General features: G+C 47.6%; 8 non-coding genes across 8 annotated transcripts; all 8 read left to right on the forward strand.

Moving 5' to 3' along the window:
- The first annotated feature begins 802 nt into the window (after nucleotides 1-802).
- Nucleotides 803-884, forward strand: trnaf-aaa (transfer RNA phenylalanine (anticodon AAA)). The gene has a single exon. It is a non-coding gene; the product is annotated as a tRNA-Phe (tRNA).
- A 258-nt stretch (nucleotides 885-1,142) lies between these two features.
- On the forward strand, nucleotides 1,143-1,224 carry trnas-aga (transfer RNA serine (anticodon AGA)). Its single transcript has one exon. It is a non-coding gene; the product is annotated as a tRNA-Ser (tRNA).
- Nucleotides 1,225-1,805: 581 nt separating this feature from the next.
- trnas-aga (transfer RNA serine (anticodon AGA)) lies at nucleotides 1,806-1,887 on the forward strand. The gene has a single exon. It is a non-coding gene; the product is annotated as a tRNA-Ser (tRNA).
- A 258-nt stretch (nucleotides 1,888-2,145) lies between these two features.
- Nucleotides 2,146-2,227, forward strand: trnas-aga (transfer RNA serine (anticodon AGA)). Its single transcript has one exon. It is a non-coding gene; the product is annotated as a tRNA-Ser (tRNA).
- Nucleotides 2,228-3,615: 1,388 nt separating this feature from the next.
- trnas-aga (transfer RNA serine (anticodon AGA)) lies at nucleotides 3,616-3,697 on the forward strand. The gene has a single exon. It is a non-coding gene; the product is annotated as a tRNA-Ser (tRNA).
- Nucleotides 3,698-5,360: 1,663 nt separating this feature from the next.
- trnas-aga (transfer RNA serine (anticodon AGA)) lies at nucleotides 5,361-5,442 on the forward strand. Its single transcript has one exon. It is a non-coding gene; the product is annotated as a tRNA-Ser (tRNA).
- A 1,513-nt stretch (nucleotides 5,443-6,955) lies between these two features.
- On the forward strand, nucleotides 6,956-7,037 carry trnas-uga (transfer RNA serine (anticodon UGA)). Its single transcript has one exon. It is a non-coding gene; the product is annotated as a tRNA-Ser (tRNA).
- A 250-nt stretch (nucleotides 7,038-7,287) lies between these two features.
- On the forward strand, nucleotides 7,288-7,369 carry trnas-aga (transfer RNA serine (anticodon AGA)). The gene has a single exon. It is a non-coding gene; the product is annotated as a tRNA-Ser (tRNA).
- Nucleotides 7,370-7,500: the final 131 nt, after the last annotated feature.

The following is a 7,500-nucleotide window of genomic DNA, read 5'->3' on the forward strand; positions in this document are numbered from 1 at the left end:
AGAATGAGCTGAGCCAGAAGGGGAAACTCTCGATATACAGGTCGGTCTACGTTCCTACCCTCACCACCAACCCTGCCGACGAGCTGCCAGTCGGTCTCAGATGCGGGATCAAAAGGTTAGCAGAAAGATAGTGTCAGGTTGTCGTGGCCGAGTGGTTAAGGCGATGGACTAGAAATCCACTGGGGTCTCCCTGCACAGGTTCGAATCCTGCTGACAACAACTTAAGTTTTTCATGATTCTGACTAATTGAACGTCATTCTTCAGTTGGGCTGCACCCCTCGGGTCGGGAGTGAAGTTCTGCCTCAAGTGGAGGACTTCAAGTATCTCGTAGTCTTGTTCACGAGTGAGGGAAGAAATAGGACGCGAGATTGACAGAGGTATTGGTGCGGCGTCTGCAGTGATGCAGTCACTCCACCGGTCTTTTGTGATGAAGAATGAGCTGAGCCAGAAGGCAAAACTCTCGATATACAGGTTGGTCTACGTTCCTACCCTCACCTATGGTCATGAACTTTGAGTAGTGACCGAAAGGACAAGGTCACGAAATACAAGCGGCAGAAATGAATTTCCTCCACAGGATGTCTGGGATCACCCTCAGAGATAGGGTGAGGAGCTTGGTCAGCCGGGAGAGACTCAGAGTAGAGCTGCTGCTCCCTTACAGCGAGAGGAGCCAGCTGAGATGGCTCGGGCATCGACTACGGATGCCTCCACTACACATCTTAAATTAAAGCCTGGCACAACAATTGGGGATTTTGACGCTTCGTTTGTGTCGAGCTGGTAGATGTTTTGGCATCATTGTTGTCAAGTTGTCGTGGCCGAGAGGTTAAGGCGATGGACTAAAAATCCGTTGGGGTCTCCCCGCGCAGGTTCGAATCCTGCCGACAACGACGGAGTGGCCGGAGACAGCGGTATCTAAGTTTTTTCCACTGAGGGCCGCCCATTGTAAAATTACTGGATGCAGGAGCCATTTTGATATTCTCCAACTATATCCTGCAGATATAGTTGCAGAGTCTTTTGGTAAAATATTAGGACAGCTCAAAAAAAGGAGGCTTCACTACATATCTTAAATAAAGCCTCCAACCCTGCCGACGAGCTGCCAGTCGGTCTCAGACGTGGGATCCAGGTTGGCAGAATGGTGGTGTCAGGTTGTCGTGGCCGAGTGGTTAAGGCGATGGACTAGAAATCCATTGGGGTCTCCCCGCGCAGGTTCGAATCCTGCTGACAACGACTTAAGTTTTTCATGATTCTGAATAATTGAACGTCATTCTTCAGTTGGGCTGCACCCCTCGGGTCGGGAGTGAAGTTCTGCCTCAAGTGGAGGACTTCAAGCATCTCATAGTCTTGTTCACGAGTGAGGGAAGAATAGAATGTGAGATTGACAGAGGTATTGGTGCGGCATCTACAGTGATGCAGTCACTCCACCGGTCTTTTGTGGTGAAGAATGAGCTGAGCCAGAAGGCGAAACTCTCGATATACATGTCGGTCTACGTTCCTACCCTCACCTATGGTCATGAACTTTGAGTAGTGACCGAAAGGACAAGGTCGCGAATACAAGCGGCAGAAATGAGTTTCCTCCACAGGATGTCTGGGATCACCCTCAGAGATAGGGTGAGGAGCCTGGTCAGCCGGGAGAGACTCAGAGTAGAGCTGCTGCTCCCTTACAGCGAGAGGAGCCAGCTGAGATGGCTCGGGCATCTACTACGGATGCCTCCACTACACATCTTAAATTAAAGCCTGGCACAACAATTGGGGATTTTGACGCTTCGTTTGTGTCGAGCTGGTAGATGTCTTGGCATTATAGTTGTCAAGTTGTCGTGGCCGAGAGGTTAAGGTGATGGACTAGAAATCCATTGGGGTCTCCCCGCGCAGGTTTGAATCCTGCCGACAACGACGAAGTGGTCGGAGTCAGCGGTATCTAAGTTTATGCCACTGAGGGCCGCGTATTGTAAAATCACTGGATGCAGGAGCCATTTTGATATTCTCCAACTATATCCTGCATATATAGTTGCAGTCTTTTGGTAAAATATTAGGACAGCTCAAAAAAAGGAGGCTTCACTACACATCTTAAACAAAGCCTCCAACCCTGCCGACGAGCTGCCAGTCGGTCTCAGACGTGGGATCCAAAGGTTGGCAGAAAGGTGGTGTCAGGTTGTCGTGGCCGAGTGGTTAAGGCGATGGACTAGAAATCCATTGGGGTCTCCCCGCGCAGGTTCGAATCCTGCTGACAACGAATTAAGTTTTTCATGATTCTGACTAATTGAACGTCATTCTTCAGTTGGGCTGCACCCCTCGGGTCGGGAGTGAAGTTCTTCCTCAAGTAGAGGACTTCAAGTATCTCATAGTCTTGTTCACGAGTGAGGGAAGAAATAGAACGCGAGATTGACAGAGGTATTGGTGCGGCGCCTACAGTGATGCAGTCACTGCACCGGGCTTTTGTGATGAAGAATGAGCTGAGCCAGAAGGGGAAACTCTCGATATACAGGTCGGTCTACGTTCCTACCCTCACCACCAACCCTGCCGACGAGCTGCCAGTCGGTCTCAGACGTGGGATCCAAAGGTTAGCAGAAAGATAGTGTCATGTTGTCGTGGCCGAGTGGTTAAGGCGATGGACTAAGTTCAAATCCTGCCGACAACGTGAGCTATGTTATGTTTAAAAGGAGAACAAACATGCCGATTACTGTAGCATCAACTTTGTTTGGCTGAGAAGCAGCATGAGCGTACGAAGCTAACAAGGAGGTCTTAAGGGGTGCACCGCCTCCACATAGGTGTTTAAAAACAAGTTTTTCTAATATGTTATAAAAAAAAAAAGGTAAGTTTGATACAGGGGTGGAGTTATTAAAATGTGTCTTCTTTAGCAGGGCTCTCACTACTGCAGTTTTAAAATCAGCAGAAAAGACATTTAAAATCTCCTCTCTCAAAGAACCATCAAATATTCTCCAAAATAATTGTTTGGAATTGAATCTATAAGACATGTTTTGGGTTTCATAGGAGAGAAAAAAAGCCAACTCTCAGCATGAACCAGGACAAAACTGTCCAGTGTTTCCTCGGGTAAAAACAGAGACTGTGTTGGATTAAAAGCAGAGTGAGGAGATATCTGATGGGGTCCATCAGAGAAACAATAAACACCAACGACCGCGTCACGTCCAACTTTTGAGTGTAACACAATTTTATTTACATAACCTTGCCACGGTTTTGTTCAGGAGGTCTGTAGAATACAATAAAAAAAATTATACTTCTAATATAAAAACATTATCATGGTCAAATTTTAAAAAAAATGTTGTAAGATTAAAAATGTTGTCGTAAATTATTCTTAAAATGATTTATTTTTCCCTACATAACTCTGAAATTTTGTAGTATTACAATGTCATCAAAAAGAGCTTCACTACGCATCTTAAATAAAGCGTCCAGCCCTGCCGACGAGCTGTCAGTCTGAAATTTTGTAGTATTACAATTTTCCGTTAATTTATGGAATAAATTCAAGAGGGGAAAAAAGGGAGAGTGGTTGTTATTTAGTTTAAAGAAGGCTTCACTACACATCTTAAATTAAAGCCTGGCACTTTGCTGTCTCAACAATTTGTGTCCAGCTGCTGCATTTCTTGGCACTACAGCTGATGTCAAGTTGTCGTGGCCGAGTGGTTAAGGCGATGGACTAGAAATCCATTGGGGTCTCCCCGCGCAGGTTCGAATCCTGCTGACAACGACTTATGTTTTTCATGATTCTGACTAATTGAACGTCATTCTTCAGTTGGGCTGCACCCCTCGGGTCGGGAGTGAAGTTCTGCCTCAAGTGGACGACTTCAAGTATCTCATAGTCTTGTTCACGAGTGAGGGAAGAAATAGAACGCCAGATTGACAGAGGTATTGGTGCGGCGTCTACAGTGATGCAGTCACTGCACCGGTCTTTTGTGATGAAGAATGAGCTGAGCCAGAAAGCAAAACTCTCGATATACAGGTCGGTCTACGTTCCTACCCTCACCTATGGTCATGAACTTTGAGTAGTGACCGAAAGGACAAGGTCGCGAAATACAAGCGGCAGAAATGAATTTCCTCCACAGAATGTCTGGGATCACCCTCAGAGATAGGGTGAGGAGCTTGGTCAGCCGGGAGAGACTCAGAGTAGAGCTGCTGCTCCCTTACAGCGAGAGGAGCCAGCTGAGATGGCTCGGGCATCTACTACGGATGCCTCCACTACACATCTTAAATTAAAGCCTGGCACAACAATTGGGGATTTTGGCGCTTCGTTTGTGTCGAGCTGGTAGATGTCTTGGCATTACAGTTGTCAAGTTGTCGTGACCGGGAGGTTAAGGTGATGGACTAGAAATCCATTGGGGTCTCCCCGCACAGGTTCGAATCCTGCTGACAATGACTTAAGTTTTTCATGATTCTGACTAGTTGAACGTCATTCTTCAGTTGGGCTACACCCCTCGGGTCGGGAGTGAAGTTCTGCCTCAAGTGGAGGACTTCAAGTATCTCATAGTCTTGTTCACGAGTGAGGGAAGAAATAGAACGCCAGATTGACAGAGGTATTGGTGCGGCGTCTACAGTGATGCAGTCACTGCACCGGTCTTTTGTGATGAAGAATGAGCTGAGCCAGAAGGCAAAACTCTCGATATACAGGTCGGTCTACGTTCCTACCCTCACCTATGGTCATGAACTTTGAGTAGTGACCGAAAGGACAAGGTCGCGAAATACAAGCGCCAGAAATGAGTCCGCACCAATACCTCTGTCAATCTCACGTTCTATTCTTCCCTCACTTGTGAACAAGACTATGAGATATTTGAAGTCCTCCACTTGAGGCAGAAATTCACTCCCGACCAAAGGGGTGCAGCCTAACTGAAGAATGACGTTCAATTAGTCAGAATCATGAAAAAATTAATTCCTTGTCAGCAGGATTCGAACCTGTGCGGGGAGACCCCAATGGATTTCTAGTCCATCGCCTTAACCACTCGGCCACGACAACCTGACACCAGCTTTCTGCTAACCTTTGGATCCCACGTCTGAGACCGACTGGCAGCTCGTCGGCAGGGTTGGAGGCTTTATTTAAGATGTGTAGTGAAGCCTCCTTTGGGGTCTCCCGCGCAGGTTCGAATCCTGTTGACAACGACGAAGTGCCCGGAGACATCTGTATCCAAGTTTTTTCCACTGAGGGCCACGTATTGTAAAATTACTGGATGCAGGAGCCATTTTGATTTTCTCCAACTATATCCTGCAGATATAAGTGCAGATTCTTTTGGTAAAATATTAGGACAGCTCAAAAAAAGGAGGCTTCACTTCACATCTTAAATAAAGCCTCCAACCCTGCTGACGAGCTGCCAGTCGGTCTCAGACGTGGGATCCAAAGGTTAGCAGAAAGATGGTATCAGGTTGTCGTGGCCGAGTGGTTAAGGCGATGGATTAGAAATCCATTGGGGTTTCCCCGCGCAGGTTCGAATCCTGCTGACAACGAGTTAAGTTTTTCATGATTCTGACTAATTGAACGTCATTCTTCAGTTGGGCTGCACCCCTCGGGTCGGGAGTGAAGTTCTGCCTCAAGTGGAGGACTTCAAGTATCTCATAGTCTTGTTCACGAGTGAGGGAAGAAATAGAACGCGAGATTGACAGAGGTATTGGTGCGGCGTCTACAGTGATGCAGTCACTGCACCGGTCTTTTGTGATGAAGAATGAGCTGAGCCAGAAGGCAAAACTCTCGATATACAGGTCGGTCTACGTTCCTACCCTCACCTATGGTCATGAACTTTGAGTAGTGACCGAAAGGACAAGGTCGCGAAATACAAGCGGCAGAAATGAATTTCCTCCACAGAATGTCTGGGATCACCCTCAGAGATAGGGTGAGGAGCTTGGTCAGCCGGGAGAGACTCAGAGTAGAGCTGCTGCTCCCTTACAGCGAGAGGAGCCAGCTGAGATGGCTCGGGCATCTACTACGGATGCCTCCACTACACATCTTAAATTAAAGCCTGGCACAACAATTGGGGATTTTGGCGCTTCGTTTGTGTCGAGCTGGTAGATGTCTTGGCATTACAGTTGTCAAGTTGTCGTGACCGGGAGGTTAAGGTGATGGACTAGAAATCCATTGCGGTCTCCCCGCGCAGGTTCGAATCCTGCCGACAATGACGAAGTGGTCAGAGTCAGCGGTATCTAAGTTTTTGCCACTGAGGGCCGCATATTGTAAAATCCCTGGATGCAGGAGCCATTTTGATATTCTCCAACTATATCCTGCAGATATAGTTGCAGAGTCTTTTGGTAAAATATTAGGACAGCTCAAAAAAAGGAGGCTTCACTACACATCTTAAATAAAGTCTCCAACCCTGCCGACGAGCTGCCAGTCGGTCTCAGACGTGGGATCCAAAGGTCAGCAGAAAGATGGCGTCATGCCGAGTGGTTAAGGCGATGGACTAGAAATCCACTGGGGTCTCCCTGCGCAGGTTCGAATTCTGCTGACAATGACTTAAGTTTTTCATGATTCTGACTAATTGAACGTCATTCTTCAGTTGGGCTGCACCCCTCGGGTCGGGAGTGAAGTTCTGCCTCAAGTGGAGGACTTCAAGTATCTCGTAGTCCTGTTCACGAGTGAGGGAAGAATAGAACGTGAGATTGACAGAGGTATTGGTGCGGCGTCTACAGTGATGCAGTCACTGCACCGGTCTTTTGTGGTGAAGAATGAGCTGAGCCAGAAGGGGAAACTCGAGATATACAGGTCGGTCTACGTTCCTACCCTCACCTATGGTCATGAACTTTGAGTAGTGACCGAAAGGACAAGGTCGCGAATACAAGCGGCAGAAATTAGTTTCCTCCACAGGATGTCTGGGATCACCCTCAGAGATAGGGTGAGGAGCCTGGTCAGCCGGGAGAGACTCAGAGTAGAGCCGCTGCTCCCTTACAGCGAGAGGAGCCAGCTGAGATGGCTCGGGCATCTACTACGGATGCCTTCACTACACATCTTAAATAGCTTTGTTGTCAAGTTGTCGTGGCCGAGTGGTTAAGGCGATGGACTTGAAATCCATTGGGGTCTCCCCGCGCAGGTTCGAATCCTGTCGACAACGATGAAGTGGCCGGAGACATTTGTATCCAAGTTTTTTCCACTGAGGGCCACGTATTGTAAAATTACTGGATGCAGGAGCCATTTTGATATTCTCCAACTATATCCTGCAGATATAGTTGCAGAGTCTTTTGGTAAAATATTAGGACAGCTCAAAAAAAGGAGGCTTCACTACACATCTTAAATAAAGCCTCCAACCCTGCCGACGAGCTGCCAGTCGGTCTCAGACGTGGGATCCAAAGGTTAGCAGAAAGATTGTTGTGGCCGAGTGGTTAAGGCGATGGACTAGAAATCCATTGGGGTCTCCCCGCGCAGGTTCGACTCCTGCTGACAACGACTTAAGTTTTTCATGATTCTGACTAATTGAACGTCATTCTTCAGTTGGGCTGCACCCCTCGAGTCGGGAGTGAAGTTCTTCCTCAAGTAGAGGACTTCAAGTATCTCATAGTCTTGTTCACGAGTGAGGG

The sequence above is a fragment of the Entelurus aequoreus genome, linkage group LG17 (genome assembly GCF_033978785.1).
Source record: "Entelurus aequoreus isolate RoL-2023_Sb linkage group LG17, RoL_Eaeq_v1.1, whole genome shotgun sequence".
In the NCBI taxonomy this organism is placed as follows: Eukaryota; Metazoa; Chordata; class Actinopteri; order Syngnathiformes; family Syngnathidae; genus Entelurus; species Entelurus aequoreus.